Below are 20724 nucleotides of genomic sequence, written 5' to 3'. Positions count from 1 at the left end.
TTGAGACTCACAGAGTTTTATTAGTTATAATCAGTGACTGTGTTGTGTATAGACTTCCAGAACTTATTTTTGATGTGTGGTACAAGGGATTGAACCCAGGGCCTTGTGAATATCAAGCAAGCACTTTTCCCTTGAGCTACATCTTCAGCCAACACTTATTAGTTTTATAACCGAACATTTGCCCACACTAACAAACATCTCTCCACTTCCCTTGCTCACCCTGCCCCTTTCTCTAGCTCCTGGGGACTTCTGTTTACTGTTTCTATGTTATATTTAGCTCTCACACATGAAGTCATTGGTATTTGTGCTTCTCTAGCAGCCTGGCACACTCCACTGAGCACAGTGTCCCCCAGGTTAGTCTCTGTCACTGAAAGCAGCAAGACTCCCTTCATTTTCATATCTGAATACTATTTCATTGAGTGCCCTATTTCATACATCATGTTTTATATGCCATGTTTTCAGTTTGTTCATTTGCCAGCAGATGTTTGCATTGTTTCATTCTCCTGGCTATTTTCAATTGTGCTGTAAAGAACACGGGGATGTAAACATCTCCTCACTCTCTTTGATGACTTCATTTTCTTTAGGTCTCTAAAACCTAGTAGCATAATTGCTGAATTGTAACTCAGTTCCAGTATTTAATTTTTTAGATACGTTTTTATTTTTTTATTGTGTATGTGTTTGAGTGTGTATGCATGTGTGTAGTATGTGTGTGTTTGAGTGTGTATGTGTAGTATGTGTATATATAGTATGCATGTGTATTTGAGTGTGTGCTTTGTGTGTGTGCATGTGCATGCATTCATATGTGTGTGCATGTGTATGTAGTATGTTGTAGGTGAGTGTGTGTGTAGTGTGTGTGTTTGAGTGTGTGTGTGAATGTGCATGAATGCATGCATGTGTGTGTATGTGCCTGTGTGGAGTATGTTTGTGTGAGTGTGTGTGTATAGTATATGCATATGTGTGTATGTGTGTGTGAATGTGTGTGTGCAGTATATACATATGTGAATACATATGCGTACATATGTGAATACATATGCGTACATATGTGTGCAGTATGTATGTGAATGCATGCAAATGCTTCTGAATGAGTCCAGACAGGGCGTCAGAGCCCCCGGAGCTGGGTTATAGGTGTCTCTGGGTACTGGTAACGGAACTTGAGTCTTCTGCAAAAGCAATATATTCTCCTACCCACTGCGCCCCAGGCCCCCATGTTTGATTCCTTGAGGGCCCTCTCTATTTCCACCATACCTGCGTCATTTTTACATTGGCGCTTCACACTGACATGTGAGCCCTCCCTTTCTTCTGCACGTGTCTTTTCTACTTTTGGTCATAGTTATTCCATTGGGTACGAGGCGATATTTCACTGGGGCTTTTCTTTGAACCATGGTGATTTTTACCACTCTTCCCATATACTCACTGACTATATTCTTGTGAGATATATTCAGCTTTCTTTTTTTAAATGACAGAGTCTTCAGTCCACTCGGGCCTTTTAGTGGTTTGAATATACTTGGCCCATAGGGAGTGGCACTGTTAGGAGGTGTGGCCTTGTTGGAGGAAGTGAGTCACTGTGGGGGTGGGTTCTGAACCTCTGCCCAGTGAGGAAGAGTCAGTCTTCTCCTGTTTCAGAACAAGATATAGAACTCTCAGCTCCTTCTCTAGCACCATGCCTGCCTGGATGCTACCATGCTTCCTGCCATGGGGGATAATGGACTGAATCTCGGAACCAGTCAGCCAGCCCCAAGTCAAGACTTGACTTGGTCATGGTATCTCTTCACAGTAATGGAAACCTTAACTAAGACAGGCCTCAAGTGCTCTATGTAGCCAAGGATGACCTTGAACTTGCAGTCCTCCTGCCTCTCCCTCCTGAGTGCTAGGGATCCCCCTCACATGCCCCTGCACTAGGTGATCATAGCGCTGGGGATCGGAAGCACAGCTGTTAAGCACTCTACTTCCTGAGCTACACCGCTTCTCCCCCTCCTCAGTACTTTGCATATACTATCCCATTTCCTTTAGGCTCTTCTCAGGTTGCTTGGTGCATAATGGTAGGGACAGAGCAAACCTTGCTGTAGCTAAGTCCACAGTGTGGTGAAGAAATATTCCTGTCTAAGATGGGGCCAGTGAAGGGCTCTCTAACAGGCCCAAGCATTGCAAACACAGTACTGGCAGGTTTTGCCTACCTGGTTCCCGTTCCCTTACTAAGCCCTTAGCTTACATTCCTAAAGCCACCACCAAGGTCCGTTCCCTTATCTGACCACTTCTTATACCTGAATAAAACACTAAGGCCTATTCCTTTGTTTGGCCACTGACTCATTTCTGAGACTATAAACATTAAGGACCAGCCATTGTAATTCATGATTTACCTACACTGGCTAAGCTGTAAAATCAGGACTTACCAAGTCACTCTAGCATAGACTTACCCCCACCCCTTTTTTTTTCCCCAAGAAACCATTCCTGCAGAGATACCTGCTGCTGCCTTTGTCCCATCCAGAGGCAGCTCCAACTATTGTCCCTTCAGGGTAGTAAATCTCCTTTATGCAGAGAACTTGGTGCTGGGTGTTCTGTCCAGGCTCTGAAGTCCCCCTTACGGTGAGCAAGCTGGCTGTCTGGCACAAAGTTAAGTCTGTGGCTAAGCTTGACCCTTCCATCTGTGTCCCAAAGCTTCCATGGAGGATCACATACAAGTACAGCTGCCAAATGATTGTTGCTATGAAGATCTGTGTAAGTGTGTGCGTGTGTGTGCATGTGTGTGTCTGCTTGCGTGTGTGTATGTATATGTATGTGTGTGCATGTATGTGTATACACATGTGTGTTTGTCTGTGCTCATGTGTATGCACATGCATGCATGCCTGTGTATGTATGCATGTTTATGCATGTGTGTGCATGTGTGCATGTATGTGTGTGTTCATGTCCCTACTCTGCCATCTTGTTGTTACCCTTTCCTTTAACAGAGTTAGTGACACAGGTAATAATGTGAACATTTGCGTGCCAAACCTGCACTCCCTAAATTAAAGTGTTTAGAAAGATGTGTTTATCTCATTACGGTTGCCATCACGACCAATATGGTGATCAAGAGCAATTAATTGCCCATTATGGTTTCCTGCACTGGAGAGGCCAGTTACACCTGCCTTGTTAGACCAACCATGGGGCAGCAGCAATCAGACAGTTTGATACAGACGTCCCCTGGAGAGCTGGCAGGAATCTGTTTACATCGCAGTAACTTTATAAGGAATGGAGTGGGCTACAGGAGTTTGCATCAGGACGGATATTGGCAACCTTTGAAATGGCTGTGTTAGAATGGAGAGTGTTGTTCTTTCAATTAAATTTTATGGGGGTGGGGTGGAGAGGGGCATAGTAGCATAAGAAGAGGAAGAGGAAATAAAGGGATCCTATTCACAGGATTTCTCCTGTGACTGGGTTCACAGAATGCTTCCGAGATGCAACGTTATGGATCACCCTGTTGGAGCCCAACATTGTGAGTTCTGATTCTCCTTGACACCCCCTACCCCGTCCTAATTTTTCCTTATTGCTTCTATAATAAAGCATTGATCAAAGCCACTTACGAGTGAGGGTGGCTTACAGGTTACACAGTCTGTTGTCGAGGAAAGTCAGGGCAGGAACTCGGTGAAGGCGCTAAGGCAGAGACCATGGGGGTGGGTCACCACTTCCTGGCCTGCTTCACCTATGTGAGAAGTCACCTAGCTTTCTTTTTTTAAAAAAATTGTATTTTATGTGTATGAGCGTCTTGCATGCATGTATCTATGTCTATGTCTACATGCATGCCTGGTCCTCTTAGCGTCCAGAAAAGGGCATGGGTTTCTCTGTATAGCTCTGACTGTCCTGGAACTCACTCTGTAGACCAGGCTGGCCTTGAACTCAGAAATCCGCCTGCCTCTGCCTCCCAACTGCTGGGATTAAAGGTGTGCACCACCACGCCCGGCCTCTGTCAGCTTTCTTATCCAAGCCAAGATAATCTACCAGAGAGGTGGCATTTCCCACTTTGAGCTGGACCCTTCCCTAGCCATTATCAACCCTATAGGGGTAATTCCTTAGTTGAGTTTCCCTCTTCCTAGATGTGTTAACCTGGGGAGCAAGATTAGCCATCACACTCCGGCCTAGGCCTCCGGAGTACTGGAATGCAGGCATACATCACTGTCACACCTCCCCAGTTTATGTGTGTCCGAGGAAAGAAATGCGGGGCTTGATTAGTGGGAGGCAAACCCTCTAGCGCCCAGCATTGCCTGTAAAAGTTCTTTATTCCAGTTGATGGGATAAGGCCAGGGAGATCACTCAATTTGCTGTAGGTTCCACATTTATAGATGGAGGCAGTCTGTCCAGTAGTCACTCTACTATCCCATTATGTAATGAAGTCTCGATACTTTGAGTTTTGTGAAGGAAAAAACAAAAACAATAAAAACAAACAAGCAAACAAACCAAAAACCAAAAACCCACTGATTTCTCAAAGTTTCCAGTTTCGAGGCTGGTGTGTTTTTGCCCCCCCCCCCCCCCCCCCCCCCCCCCGTCTGTCTTCCCGATTCCTGGCCTCATGTTAAGAGGCTAACAAGTTAGTGTAGATGACAGTGCTTAATGACTTCCAATCATGGCAGAGACCAGGCAGGCAAATGCTGGTCCAGTATCTTTGGCTTTTCGGTTTCCAAGTCACGGAGTTACTGACATGGAGAAAGTAATGAGACTCCCTAAAACTCCAGCCTCCTAATCCCTCCCTCCCTCCCTCCCTCCCTCCCTCCCTCCCTCTCCCCTCCACCTCCACCTCCCCTCTTTCCCTCTTTCCCTCTTTCTTTCTTTCTTTCTTTCTTTCCTTCCTTCCTTCCTTCCTTCCTTCCTTCCTTCCTTCCTTCCTTCCTTCCTTTCCTTTTCTTCCTCCCTCCCTCCCTCCCTCTCTCTCTCTCTCTCTCTGTCTTTCTCTCTTTCTTTCTTTCTTTCTTTCTTTCCTTCCTTCCTTCCTTTCCTTACTTCCTTCCTTTCCTCCCTCCCTCTCTCTCTCTCTCTCTCTCTCTCTTTCTTTCTTTCTTTCTTTCTTTCTTTCTTTCTTTCTTTCTTTCTTTCCCTCTCTCTCTCTCTCTCTGTCTTTCTTTCTTTCTTTCTTTCTTTCTTTCTTTCTTTCTTTCTTTCTTTCTTTCTTTCTTTCTTTCTTTCTTTCTGAGACAGGGTCTCACTGTGTATCCAGACTGGCCTTGATCTTGCTTTATCATTTAGCTTGTCCTTCAACTCAGCATCCTCCTGTTTCAGCCTCTTGGGAGCTAAGATTACAGTTGTGTGTCATGGTGACCAGCTTTCTAATCACTTTGTAGTCCCTCTGATCAGGGGGTAGGCAGGATGGAAAACCCTCCCCCAGTGGTTCTGTCTTTCTGGGCAGGTATTTTGGTTTTCAAAAGAATTATTTGCCCAACGTGAGTTCTTTTCTACACTCTTTACTTTATAATAGAAACATCCGAAGCACCCGCTCTTTGCTTGGTGCCCTGGGGATCATCTCTGCCCTCGAGCAAGACGCAGGGGTTGAAACATCACACACAAAGCAACAGCACCAAACAAGACTGTCTTCGTATTTAAAAAAAAAAAAAAACCTCTGCAAAGCATAGAACTCAGAGATTTAGAGGCAGAAATAACCCAGCTTCTGCCTCTGACCCTCTCCAGGTGGTATTCCCTCATAGCCCGTGCCTTAGAAGCGTCAGAAAAATTCTGTATGCAAACGTATAGCTATGTATGGCTTCTTCTTTTTAATCAAAATGCTAAACGAGATGCACGGCAGTTCTTTCCTACACGTTGCCTTTTAAAATTCATAAACTGTCCGGGATACCACTGTATCGGTACACATTGCTTTCCCTGTCTCTCTGTAATGGAATTCTTTCATGTGAATGTGCCACACTTTCTTTAATGGCCCCTTATCAAGGGCCTTTTAGGTTGTTACGAGGCTCTCGCTACCCGAACAATACTGCAATAAGTTCTCCTGACAAAGCCATAATTAAGGTCTGGATTGTGTGCCTCAGACTGTGAGTGATTCCAATTTTGTAGTGTGTCCTAATGGAGGCGTTTGTGTGTGTGTGTGTGTGTGTGTGTGTGGAGGAGGGGAGGCTGGGTTGGATAGGACAGGTTTTTATGGTGCAGGGATATCTTTGCTCACTGCATAGAATCATACTCCTAAGATTCAGGACATTCTCAGGCGAGCACCAACTCCCCCTTTCCCCTGTGACTAGCATTTAGTGGAATATGTGATATGGGCGTGATTGGAAACCCTGTTAGTGTAGGCAGGGAATCAGATGGCCCCCATTGGAAGAAGCAGATACCGCACATGGGTTGGTGTGAATGTCTAGCAACTATTCATGGAATCTGTTCAGCAAGCATGCTCATACCTGTGTGTGCTCATCTGTTGGCAGGTGCGTGTGTATACACATACACTGGGAGGTCAAAGGGCAACCTCAGATTTTTGTGCCCAGACACCACCCACCTCCTCTGACACAGGGCTTCTTTTTGATTGAGAGCTCTACTAAGTAGGCTAGTCTGGTTGTTCGGCGAGTTCCAGCATCCTCTTGACTCTTGTCTCTCCGTGTTGGAATTACAAGTGATTGTTGCTGCGCCAGATACTTTCATATGAGTTTTTGGGGACTAAACATCAGGTCCTCTTATATTTTGCTGAGTCGTCTCATTAGCTGTCGGGTAGAATGCTAATCCCTAGTGTAGCATCTTGGAGAGCCGATGCCCCTTGCATCTTGGAGAGCGGCTTGGTCACATGGGTCCCACCCTTATGAATGTGTTAGCATCCTTGCATCCTTACAGAGATTGTGGGGATATTGGGTAAGGACACTGTATTCGCCCACATAGTTAGAATGAGCAATTGGATATTTTTCAGAAGCAGAGGGGAGCCTTTTATCACCAGACATCCAATCAGCTCACTGTTTGATTTTGGACTTCACATTTTCCAGTACCACAAGCGATCACCTTGTGCAGCTCGCCCCTGTCTCTGGTGTGTCACTGCTGCAGAACACAGAACAGGACTTTGGTATCCAGATTGAGAAGTGACCAAGGCAGTCACCTTGTCAGGGGACTTCTGCCTCTCTCTCTCTGCACCCACTGTTTGTCCCCAGAGTTAACTGTCCGATGTCTGCATATCAGGGTGACTTAAAAAGAGCCCTTCACCTTCACTGCGGCTCCTGGCAGCATGCCTGGGTCTTTGCTTCTGTTTTCTTCTCTTGGCTCTCATGCTTGCCCTGAGTCTGTAAGGGTCTCAGGTTGGAGATGTGGAGGCATTGGCCTGGTGACCATGTTTCCCTGAAAGAATGAGGGCTCCCGACACAGCTGGATGGGGGCCAGTTCCATAATTCTTAAATTTTCACTCTGCTAGTTCTGTGCCGGTAAAACATGAAGTTCTAGAAATGGGAGTTAGAAGGTTTTTTTTAAAAAAAATATTTATTTTATGTATATGAGTACACTGTAGCTGTTTTCAGACACACCAGAAGAGGGCATCAGATCCCATTACAGGTGGTTGTGAGCCACCATGTGTTTGCTGGGAATTGAACTCAGAACCTCTGGAAGAGCAACCAGTGCTCTTAACCACTGAGCCATCTCTCTAGCCTCCAGAAGGAAGAAGAGAAGGAGAGAGGAAGAAAGAGAGAGAGAAAGAAAGAAAAGAGAAAGAGAGAAAGAAAGAGAAAGAAAGAGAAGAGAGAGAAGGGGGGGAGAGGAGGGGAGGGGAGAGGAGAAGAGAGAAGAGAATGTGTGTTTGTGTGTGAGATTAATGTGTATGTTGGTACCTTCCTTAGGAGAGAAAATGTCATGTCTCCAGGTAAAGAGGTGGTGTAGAGATGGGCAGAGGTGTAGAGGGGGGGCATATTAAGGGAAAATGTTCTAAGCAGTGTTCTAAGTTTCATTATATAATTGTGTGTGTGTGTGTGTGTGTGTGTGTGTGTGCTCGTGCACACACGCTTGTGCAGTAGTCCGTTGGTTTTCCCTTTCTACCATATGGATTTTGAGGATGAAACTCAGATTTTCAGCCTTGGCAGGAATCATCCCTACCCAATGAACCATCTTACCAGCCCAACTATTGGTTTTTAAACCAGGGTGGGGGGGATGGGGAGGGGGGGATTATATCAGAGTTACTTAGAAGAGTAACAAAATATCGATTTCAAAACTCCACCTCAAACGGAAGAAGTTGGAATCCCTGACAAGGCTTGAGAATATGTGCCTGCAGTTTTTCAGAGTCTTAGCTTGCCACAGCTGTCAATCAAGCCTGGGAAACTGATTTAAATAGATTAAAGAATGAAGTGGTTACAGGTAAGTGTAGGGAGCCCGGAGTGCCAATTGTGTGGGCTGTCTGCCCTGCTGGCAAGGGATTGAACAGATAGATAATAGGGAATGTGCTTAATTATGTTGGCTTTTATTCCTTCTGAAATGTTTACAGAGGTAATTAGAAGTCAGATTAGGTGTGAGGCGCAGTGACCTTTAAGGAAAGCCTGGCCTCAAACAATCAGGAAGAGGGGAAACAAAACAATGCAAAAAAGGCCAATGCCTGTTTCAAAGGTTAATCAGAGCAAACCTGTGATTAGCTGGGGATCTCTAGCTTGCCAAGAGAAGGCATTTATTGGGTATTAAGGATGAGAGTTAGGAGAGGGCAGAACACCTCTGTGGGTCCTTGTTTTCCCAACGTGCAATGTCAGTGGAAGAAAAGATTCTCTTCCTAGACTTGCATCTCCTGGTCTGCTGAATAGTTTCAGGTTTCTACCGACACCCTTGGAAAGATACCGTGTTCCAAATCAAGGGCTGATGATCTGTGTAGGGAAAAATCAAAGAGGACTGGGGACCATTCTTACCTTTGAGTCTAAGTTTGGGATTCCTAGATATTTTCTACCCGTGATTCCCTCCCTCCCTCCCTCGCTCCCTCCCTCCCTCCCTCCCTACTTCCCTATTCTTCTCTCTCTCTCTTTCTTTTTAAAGATTTATTTATTATTATATGTGAGTACACTGTAGGTGTCTTCAGACACACCAGAAGAGGGCACCAGATCTCATTACCGGTTATTGCTGAGATTTGAACTCAGGACCTTCGGAAGAGCAGCCAGTGCTCTTACCCATTGAGCCATCTCGCCAGCCCCTTTTTTTGTTCTTTTTATTTTATTTTATTTTTTTATTTTGTCTTTTTTTAAAAATTTTTTTTCTTTCTTTCTTTTTTTTTTTTTTAATTGTGGCTTCAAGTTCTGATTTGCTTGCCTGTTGTTTGTTTACTTGAGAATGATCTCACATCAATTTATAAACATAAATTACAATCTCTGATTTTAAATGGCTTAGAGGGAATTGCTCTTTTTTACAGGGCTAGCACTGGGAAAATATAAATATAGGTGCTTGTGTGTTGTTTTAATATTTTAGGCAAAGAATTCAGTCAGCTGAAACCTCTCCTGTTCTTTTTTTCCTATCTTTTTATTAGATATTTTCTTTATTTACATTTCAAATGCTATCCTGAAAGTTCCCTATACCCTCCCCTCGCCCTGCTCCCCTACCCACCCACTCCCACTTCTTGGCCCTGGCATTCCCCTGTACTGGGGCATATAAAGTTTGCAAGACCAAGGGGCCTCTCTTCCCAATGACAGCCGACTATGCCATCTTCTGCTACATATGCAGCTAGAGACACAAGCTCTGGGGGTACTGGTTAGTGCATATTGTTGTTCCACCTATAGGGTTGCAGACCCCTTCAGCTCCTTGGGTACTTTCTCTAGCTCCTCCATTGGGGGCCCTGTTTTCCATCCTAAAGATGACTGTGAGCATCCTCTTATGTATTTGCCAGGCACTGGCATAGCCTCATACGAGACAGCTAAACTATATCAGGGTCCTTTCAGCAAAATCTTGCTGGCATATGCATTAGAGTCTCATTTTGGTGGCTGATTATGGGATGGATCCCTGGGTGGAGTAGTCTCTGGATGGTCCATCCTTTTGTTTTAGCTCCAAACTTTGTCTCTGTAACTCCTTCCATGGTTTTTTGTTCCCTATTCTGAAGAGGAATGAAGTATCCACACGTAGGTATTCCTTCTTCTTGATTTTCTTGTGTTTTGCAAATTGTATCTTGGGTATTCTAAGTTTCTGGGCTAATATCCACTTCTCAGTGAGTGTATATCAAGTGACTTCTTTTGTGATTGGGTTACCTCACTCAGGATGATATCCTCCAGATATGTCCATTTGCTCAAGAATTTCATAAATTCATTGTTTTAAATAGCTGAGTAGTACTCCATTGTGTAAATGTACCACATTTTCTGTATCCATTCCTCATGGTTGAGGGCCATCTGCGTTCTTTCCAGCTTCTGGCTATTATAAATAGGGCTGCTATGAACATAGTGAAGCATGTGTCCTTATTACCAGTTGGAACATCTTCTGGGTATATGCCCAGGAAAGGTATTGCTGAATCTGCCGGTAGTACTATGTCCAGTTTTCTGAGGAACTGCCAGACTGATTTCCAGAGTGGTTGTACAAGCTTGCAATCCCACCAGCAATGGAGGAGTGTTCCTCTTTCTCCACAACCTCAACAGCATCTACTGTTACCTGAATTTTTGATTTTAGCCATTCTGACTGGTGTGAGGTGGAATCTCAAGGTTGTTTTGATTTGCATTTCCCTGATGATTAAAGATGTTGAACATTTTTTCAGGTGCTTCTCAGCCCTTCGGTATTCCTCAGTTGAAAATTCTTTGTTTAGCTGTGTACTCCATTTTTTAATGGGGTTATTTGAATTTCTGGAATTCAGCTTCTTGAGCTCTTTGTATATATTGGATATTAGTCCCTTATCAGTTTTAGGATTGGTAAAAATCCTTTCTCAATCACTTGGTGGCCTTTTTGTCTTATTGACAGTGACTTTTGCCTTACAGAAGCTTTGCAATTTCATGAGGTCCCATTTGTCAATTCTTGATCTTACAGCACAAGCCATTGCTGTTCTGTTTAGGAATTTTTCCCCTGTGCCCTTATCTTCGAGGCTTTTTCCCACTTTCTCGTCTATAAATTTCAGTGTCTCTGGTTTTATGTGGAGTTCTTTGATCCACTTATACTTGAGCTTTGTACAAGGAGATAAGAATGGATCAATTCACATTCTACTACATGATAACCGCCTGTTGTGCCAGCACCATTTGTTGAAAATGCTGTCTTTTTTTCCCCACTGGATGGTTTTAGCTTCCTTATCAAAGATCAAGTGACCATAGGTGTGTGGGTTCATTTCTGGGTCTTCAATTCTATTCCATGGATCTACCTGTCTGTCTGTACTAGTACCATGCAGTTTTTATCTCAATTGTTCTGTAGTACAGCTTGAGGTCAGGCATGGTGATTCCACCAGAGGTTCTTTTATTGTTGAGAATAGTTTTTGCTACCATAGGTTTTTTATTATTCCAAATGAATTTGTAAATTGCCCTTTCTAACTCAGTGAAGAATTGAGTTAGAATTTTGATGGGGATTGCATTGAATCTGTAGATTGCTTTTGGCAGGATAGCCATTATTACCATATTAATCCTGCCAATCCATGAGCATGGGAGATCTTTCCATCTTCTGAGATCTTCTTCAATTTCTTTCTTCAGAGACTTGAAGTTCTTGTCATACAGATCTTTCCTTCCTTAGTTAAATCACACCAAGGTATTTTATATTTTTTGTGACTATTGTGAAGGGTGTTGTTTCCCTAATTTCGTTTTCAGCCCATTTATCCTTTGTGTAGAGAAAGGCCATTGATTTATTTGAGTTAATTTTATATCCAGCTACTGCACTGAAGCTGTTTATCAGGTTTAGGAGTTCTCTGGTGGAATTTTTAGGGATATATATATATATATATATATATATATATATATTATCATATCTTCTGCAAATAGTGATATTTTGACTTCTTCCTTCCCAATTTGTATCCCCTTGACCACCTTTTGTTGTCGAATTGCTGTGGCTAGGACTTCAAGTACTATATTGAGTAGGTAGGGAGAAAGTGGGCAGCCTTGTCTAGTCCCTGATTTTAGTGGGATTGCTTCCAGCTTCTCTCAATTTACTTTGATGTTGGCTACTGGTTTGCTGTAGATTGCTTTTATTATGTTTAGGTATGGGCCTTGAATTCCTGATCTTTCCAAGATTTTTATCATGAATGGGTGTTGGATTTTGTCAAATGCTTTCTCAGCATCTAATGAGATGGTCATGTGGTTTTTGTCTTTGAGTTTGTTTATATAGTGGATTACCTTGATGGATTTCTGTATATTAAACCATCCTTGCATCTCTGGGAGGAAGCCTACTTGATCATGATGGATGATCATTTTGATGTGTTCTTGGATTCGGTTTGCAAGGATTTTATTGAGTATTTTTGCATCGATATTCATAAGGGAAATTGGTCTGAAGTTTTCTTTCTTTGTTGGATCTTTGTGTGGTTTAGGTATCAGAGTAATTGTGGCTTCATAGAATGAATTGGGTAGAGTACCTTCTGTTTCTATTTTGTGGAATAGTTTGAGGAGAGTTGGAATTAGGTCTTCTTTGAAGGTCTGATAGAACTCTGCACTAAACCCACCTGGTCCTGGGGTTTTTTTGGTTGGGAGACTATTAATGACTGATTCTATTTCTTTAGGGGAAATGGGACTGTTTAGATCCTTAATCTGATCCTGATTTAACTCTGGTACCTGGTATCTGTCTAGGAAGTTGTTCATTTCATCCAGGTTTTCTAGTTTTGTTGAGTATAGCCTTTTGTAGTAGGATCTGATGATGTTTTGGATTTGCTCCGGTTCTGTTATGTCTCCTTTTTCATTTTTGATTTTGTTAATTAGAATACTGTCCCCGTGCCCTAAGGGTTTATCTATCTTGTTGATTTTCTCAAAGAACCAGCTCCTGGTTTGGTTGATTCTTTGAATAGTTCTTTTTGTTTCCACTTGTTTGTTTCAGCCCTGAGTTTGATTATTTCCTGCCATCTACTCCTCTTGGGTGAATTTGCTTCCTTTAGTTCTAGAGCTTCTAAGTGTGCTCTCAGGCTGCCAGTGTATGCTCTCTCTAGTTTCTTTTTGGAGGCACTCCAGGCTATAAATTTTCCTCTTAGGACTGCCTTCATTGTATCCCATAAGTTTGGGTATGTTGTGGCTTCATTTTCATTAAACTCTAAAAAGTCTTTAATTTCTTTATTTCATCCTTGACCATGGAATCATTGAGTAGAGTGTTGTTCAGTTTCCACGAGAATGTTGGCTTTCTATTATTTATGTTGTTATTGAAGATCAGCTTTTGTCTGTGGTGATCAGATAGGATGCATGGGATAATTTCAATATTTTTTGTATCTGTTGAGGCCTGTTTTGTGACCAATTATATGGTCAATTTTGGAGGAGGTACCATGTGGCGCTGAGAAGAAGGTATATCCTTTTGTTTTAGGATAAAATGTTCTGTAGATATCAAATCCATTTATTTAATAACTTCTGTTAGTGTCCATGTGTCTCTGTTTACTTTCCGTTTCCAGGATCTGTCCATTGTTGAGAGTGGGGTGTTGAAGTCTCCCACTATTATTGTGTGAGGTGCAATGTGTGCTTTGAACTTAGTTTCTTTAATGAATGTGGCTGTCCTTGCAATTGGAGCATAGATATTCAGAATTGAAAGTTCATCTTGGTAGACTTTAACTTTGGTGAGTATGAAGTGCCCCTCCTTGTCTTTTTTTGATAACTTTGGGTTGGAAGTCAATTTTATTCAATATAAGAATGGCTATTCCTGCTTGTTTCTTTGGACAATTTGCTTGGAAAATTATTTTCCAGCCTTTCACTCTGAGGTAGTGTCTGTCCTTTTCCCTGAGGTGGGTTTCTTATAAGCAACAAAATGTTGGGCCCTGTTTGTGTAGCCCGTCTGTTAGTCTATGTCTTTTTATTGGGGAATTGAGTCCATTGACGTTAAGAGAAATTAAAGAAAATCAATTGTTGTTTCCTGTCATTTTTGTTGTTAAAGTTGGGATTCTGTTCTTGTGGTTGTCTTCTTTTAGGTTTGTTGAAGGATTACTTTCTTCCTTTTTCTAGGGTGTCGTTTCCATCCTTGTGTTGGTGTTTTCCCTTTATTATTCTTTGAAGGGCTGGATTCGTGGAAAGATATTGTGGGAATTTGGTTTTATCATGGGATACTTTGGTATCTCCATCTATGGTAATTGAGAGTTTGGCTGGGTATAGTAGCCTGGGCTGGCATTTGTGTTGTCTTAGGTTCTGCTCTCCTGTCCCCCCCACCCCCTCAATCTCATGGGCCCCTTTCGAGTTTCCCAGCCTTATCCATATTTACTTCCTCTAACACATTTGTAAGAGTAAGAGGCTCTTACATGTGACTCTGCATGTGAAAGAGAACTCATAGCCTTTGTCTTTCTTAACCCAGCTCGCTTTGCTTGATGTATGTTCTAATTCCATCCCTTTTTTCTCTGAAAATTTCATAGTTTCATTTTTCTCTATGGCTGAATAAAATTCTATTACATATGTGTATACTATAACTTCATCATCTCCTTACCTAGCAGCCTTCTAGATTTCCCTGCTACAAGATCAGCAATAGGCATGGATGTTCAATCTCTGTGATATGGACATGCTCCTTGGTGCGCATGCGCAGGAGTGGAACAGCCGGGTAGTATGGTATTAGTTTGTAGTGAAGCTTCCACACTGACTTCCATAATGGCTGCACTGGTGCATACTCCCACCCACACGGGACAAGCGTTCTTCTTTGCCTGTATCTTTACCTGTGGTTGTCACTTAGTGTGACATGTGGCACTCCGCCCATCTTTTCGCTGACTGTATTATCCAGGCAAGTAGTTGTCTGCAAAGTGGAAGGGTTCCCTGCACATGGCAGCATGTTCAGAGTCATCATCAGAAAGAGAAAAGATGGTATCAGACCCACATCGGATCAAACGTTCAGTTAAGCCATTGTCTGAGATCATTTCCCATGAGGTAATGGGAATTTTAATATCTTCAGTTTATTGTTACATGTGACGAGTGGACCGCTATCAAAGGGAGGTTTCTGAGGGTCCCCAAGATAGAGCTAATAAAAACTGGCCTAGAGCAGACTCTCCCGTCAGAGTAGTGAGGGGAAAGGCATGTTGCTCAGGACCAATAAACTGCTGGTGGGCTCCTGGCGCAGGCTGAAAAAGAGACACAAGGGACTAATGTATCTCTTCTGCCTTGCCTCTTAGCCTGCTTGCGCTTCCCAGATAACCGAGGGAAGCTTTAGAGAGCCCCTGTACAAGAGCGATTGCCACAGAGGCCGTTATCTTAAAGAAAACAACAGTTTTACTGAGATGTAAGTCACACATGACACAATACACTCATGTAAAGGGTACAAGTCGGGACTGGAGGGATGGCTCAGCTGTTCAGAACATTTGTGGTTCTTGCAGGGGACCCAGGTTCAGTTCCCAGAACACACACACAAGGTAGTTCACAACCATCTGCTACTTCAGTTCACACTCAGAGTGAGTTCATTCAGTCTCCACTTTCCCATAAAAAAGAATTTAAGTGAACTTACATGCCATATGACCAGAGAACACAAATTGGAGATGGGTGGGTGTGATGGCTTGAATATGCTCAGCCCAGGGAGTGGCACTAATAGAAGGTATGACCCTTTGGAGTGGGCATGGCCTTGTTGGAGTACGTGTGGCACTGTGGGTGTGAGTTTTAAGACCCTCACCCTAGATGCCTGGAAGTCAGTCTTCCACTAGCAACCTTCAGATGAAGATGTAGAATTCTCAGTTCCTCCTGCACCATGCCTGCCTAGATGCTGCCATGCTCCCACTTTGATGATACTGGACTGAACCTCTGAACCTGTAAGCCGGCCCCAATTAAATGTCCCTTATAAGAGTTGCTTTGGTCATGGTGTCTGCTCAAAGCAGTAAAGCCCTAGCTAAGACAGTGAGGGAAATACAGATGTGGTCAGAGTCATGAGGTGGAGTCCCCATGAGGCCCACATGGTGCAGGTGAACTGCAGGTCTGGTTCAGAGCCTCGACAGGTGACCTGGATGTCACCTCATTGTCCGTATAGTGAGATTGGGAAGCATCTCAGAGGCCGCATGGCAAGAGAGCCCTAAGAGCAGCTTTCTTCTGCACTGGCTTCTCCCTGATTTTTTAAGTTGAGTGGACTGGGTGAACTGTGTAGTTTCCAATCAACTTCACGTAAAATTTTCTCTCAGCTATGATTGGGGATAAATGCAGCTTATTTTAAAAGAACAGACCCACTTAACTCTCAAGCTAAGTCTCCCTTTAGCTTTCTTTATCTTATGCTTTTGGGACAATTTAACCAATCACGTAGTGTGTCTATGTTGATGCGTGTGTATGTGAGTGTGGGTGCACACTTTCCATGGTACCCGTGGGAAGGTCAGTGGACAGTCTTGGGTGCAGGTCCTTGCCTCCCACCTTGTTTGATACAGGATCTCTTATTGTTTGGTTCTAGGTGTACCAGGCTCGCTGGCCTTTGAGCCTCTATGGAATCTTTCATCTCCATCTTCCATCTCAATGAAAGAACTCTGTGATTATAGATGTACACCGAAGTTTTTTATGTGGGTTATGTGAATTCAAATTCAGGTGTGATTGGAAATTTTGCAAATTGCACAGCAAACACTTGACTCTCTCAGCCAAATTTCCAGGCCCACTTCTCTCTCTCTCTCTGGAAATAAAATTGTAAGTTGCTTTTGTTCCTTTTGTCTATGAGTCTGTCTGTAAGATTTATAGTTATACCTCTTTGATCCTCTGTTCCCATATCTGGTGGGACATCAAAATCTATTCCTCTATTCCTTATCTTCCCCTTCCTCTTCCTGTTTCCCTTTTCTTGTTTTTTTCCTTCCTTCCTTCCTTCCTTCCTTCCTTCCTTCCTTCCTTCCTTCCTTCCTTCCTTCCTTTCTTTCTTCCTTCTTTTACTTCTTTATTTCTTTTTCTGGTTTGTCGAGACAGGGTTTCTCTCTGTAGCACTGGCTGTCCTGGAACTCACTCTGTAGACCAGGCTGGTCTCCAACTCAGAGATCTGCCTGCCTCTGTCTCCCAAATGCTGGAATTAAAGGCATGCGCCACAACTGCCTGGCAAACATATTTCTTATATATCAGGGCTGGGATAACAATATGGAGTCAGTCTGTTAAGTGTATGCGAAAACTGATAGATGCACTGTCCGATCACAGGTAAAGTAGCTTTCACGTGGAAGCCTATCCCCTGTGCTCACTCCCTGCCAGACATTACAGTGTCAGTTTCTGCACTGGGAGTGTTGCGGTTTAGATCTGAAGTGGAGAGGAGTGGGTGAACTGTGTAGCCTTCTCCAGGCTCATGTCTCTGAATGCTTGCATTCCAGATGGTGATGCTGTCTGGGGAGGTTGTATAGTCTGGCTGACAGAGGTGGGTCTTTGGTGGTGAGACTTTGAGGGTTATGACCTTGCCCTTGTGATAGTTTGTATGTGCTCAGCCCAGGGAGTGGCACTATTTGGAGGTGTGGCCATGACTACACCTTACACTCCTTACATCTCCGGCTTTATTGATGGTCATTCCACTTAAACAAACTGCTCTTCTGTATTTTACTGTCTTTGTGAAAGTTTTCCTTCTTTTCAGTGTTTCAAGCATGGGCTACCTGAGAAAGCGCTCTGCATACTACCCATGATCCTGGATGTCAGGCGATTATTTTCTACCCCAAGATGGTTTAGGATTTTTGTGCCTTAAAAAAAAAAAAAGATTTATCTATTTATTTGCATGTGTGTCAGTGTGAGTGTGTGTGCATGTGCCTGTGTGGTCCTTGGAGGACAGAAGAAGGGGTTTATAGTTAACTGAGCAGAACAGGGTGATATCAATCCCTTAGTTACCCACTTCACATGCACCCCACTGGCCTATTTGATTTCAGATGGCATAGGACTTTTAAAATCGAATGTACTGCTCTAACTGGCCAGTATTCCCACCACTGCCCTAGTTTACCCGAATCACTGATGCTGTCATTATCCCGCCCCCGCTGCACAGCTTCTATTTTATTTTATTTTATTTTTCCCCAACATAATATTTTGATTATTTGGGAATTTCATACAATTTACCCATCACACTTGCTTTCCATTCCTCCCACACTAGTGCCCCCCCCCCTAATTACACCAAGTCCAATTTGTGTTGTTTATATACTCTCTGGGACACGGTCAAACTCCCAGTAGGCAGCCCCTTAAAGAAAACTGAGCCCCACCTCCACGCCCAGACATCAACCATGAAGAGCTATAGTTTAGCATCTTTATCATGATTTTTAAGGACTCTTTTCAATAGCTTTAGAGGTCTGGGCGGTTTCTTTGTGTGTGTGTGTGGGGGGGGGGAGTGTTGTCAAACAAGTCTCTTTTAACATTTTTTTTTTTATATTTTTAAAGATTTAGTTAGTTTATGTGAGTACATTATAGCTGTTTTCAGACACAGCACAAAAGGGCATCTGATCCCATTACAGGTGGTTGTGAGCCACCATATGGTTGCTGAGAATTGAACTCAGGACCTCTGAAAGAGCAGTCTGTGCTCTTAGCCTCTGAGCCATCTTTCCAGCCCCTACTTTTTTTTCTAAAGTAATTTTTTTTTCTTAAAGTATTAGACTAACTGCCCGTCCCCTGTGGCAGGCCTAATCACCGTCCATCAGCATGGTTTCCAGGAATGCTGTCATTCATTTCCTTTTGGGGGTTGATTTGGGTTGCCGTGTGTAGCTAGACTTTTGGCTGCTTTATGGGTTCCTGTTTCTACTCTCCTTCTCCACCCTTATCCATTCCAACCCCCAACACTAGGGAGGAGAGAAAAAAGGATGGAGAGAAAAGGGGATGCCGGGATCATTAGAACACTTCCTGCTAATTAGGGGCGTTGAGTTCCTTGAAGCAATTTTGATTTTTGTTGTCAGGATATCTCCAACCAGCAACCAACAGCAGCAGGAGGAGCTGGAGCAGCGGCCACACCCCTCTAGGCGCTTTTGTATTTATATGCTCTCTCAAGAGTCCCCAGAATTCCAAATGCCATACACTTAACAAAAACTATGTGAGGCTGGCAAAATCATGACCCTGTCAGAGCACGAGGCAAATCACAGTCAGCTGCTGTGGACATCTGAAGCAGCCCCGTATCCCACACCTGGGGTTAAAACAAAAACATATTTGATACATTTTGTAATGTAGCAGGATGCTGGTGGGAGGGGCCTTAGTGGGCCCATGCTGAGGTATCCCCCACCCCCACCCCTGAGGGACTAGGTGATGGATGTAGGAAGGGGGGTGTGGGGAAGAAAGGGGACAGAAAAAGAGAGGAGAGAGAAAGAAGGGAAGAGGTCAGCGAGGATTTTGTGGGGAAAGAAGTGTGTGGGGGAGACAGAGAGGCAGGGGGGCAGGGGTTGGGGAAGGAGGGTGTGAAAAGTCCTTTTATAACATGCCAGGCTCACACCTGGCTGTTGTTAAGTAACTGTTGGGTAGAGCCTAGAAGAAATGCTACCAATATTTCCATACCATTTCTGTTTTGTTTTGTTTTTAAGAAACCAAAATTCTCACTACAGCCATGAGATCTAAATGAGATTATATATTGAAAATGCTTACTGAGATGGCTTAGCGCTTAAGAGCACCGACCGCTTTTCCAAAGGTCCTGAGTTCAAATCCCAGCAACCACATGGTGGCTCACAACCATCCGTAACAAGATTTGACACCCTCTTCTGGAGTGTCTGAAGACTGCTACTGTGTACTTACATATAATAAATAAATAATTTTTTAAAAAAAGAAAGAAAAAAGAAGAAGAAGAAAATGCTTGCTTAGTCCAGTAGCACAGCTTTAGAGTTCCGTAAGTGATAACCACTATCACGGTTCTCACGGAGTTTAGGGTCCTCCGTGACCACAAAGGAGCTGTGCATCATGCTACTTCTTCAGCTGTTAGAACTCAAAGGATGGAGGACACAGCTCAGACAACTTTTCATTTAGCCAGGAAAGGGATCCTAGGGAGGTCCGAGATGCGTGAAGATGTGTCCTGTCCAAGAGGATGCTGTGGCCATTCAAGAGGGGCAAGTGTCCAAGCCAAATGAAGTCAACTATAGCCCCTGAGTCCAATCTGGTCCCTTCCATGGTATAATAGAAGTGCTATGCCTCCTGGTGAGGTGTCACTCTGAACACTCAGAGATGGAGGAACGTGCCTGGGTATCTACAGCTAATGCCAGCATAAGAGTCAACCCCCAACAGACGATTTTGTTAGCGTGTATATACCTTAAGCTTATGCATTTTATATATACTGTCCTTTTTAATCTCTTCCAGGTCCCAGCTCCCCCCAGGGTACACTTTGAACATTTAAACAGAGACAAGAGAATGCAAATCTGGCTGTTTAGGCAGATGGAAGATTTACACAGCAAAGATATTACATATTGCCAGGATTATGTAAACACTCCAGTGTTGTTATTTTTAAATAGTTGTTGCCCAGGGTCATCTTGCCTACCTGGTAAAATTATGTTTTTCCTGATAAGAGCACAGGACACTTAATGGCTGACTTGGACTTAATGACACTTGTGATCCTACACTGTCCATGGCTTCCCTTCCCCCACCTCCTTCCACCAACCTGTCCATTAGAGGTATGTCTTTGGTATAGGAATCAGGAACTAATGGCAAGTCAATCCTGGTGCACCAATATTTACATCCTAGCATGCTAAATTTCCCTTATCTCTAATAGGCCTAGTTACCATATGACCTATCCTTGGGTATTTGGAGACACCTCTCCTTTAGCTAAATTCCACTTGTGTGGTTTAATGTCACCTGAACAAATATTCCAGTAAGTCCTTTATAATATCAATTCTATCAT

The sequence above is a fragment of the Mus musculus genome, chromosome 10 (assembly GCF_000001635.26).
Source record: "Mus musculus strain C57BL/6J chromosome 10, GRCm38.p6 C57BL/6J".
Taxonomy (NCBI): domain Eukaryota; kingdom Metazoa; phylum Chordata; class Mammalia; order Rodentia; family Muridae; genus Mus; species Mus musculus.
Note: the sequence above shows the minus strand (reverse complement) of the source record.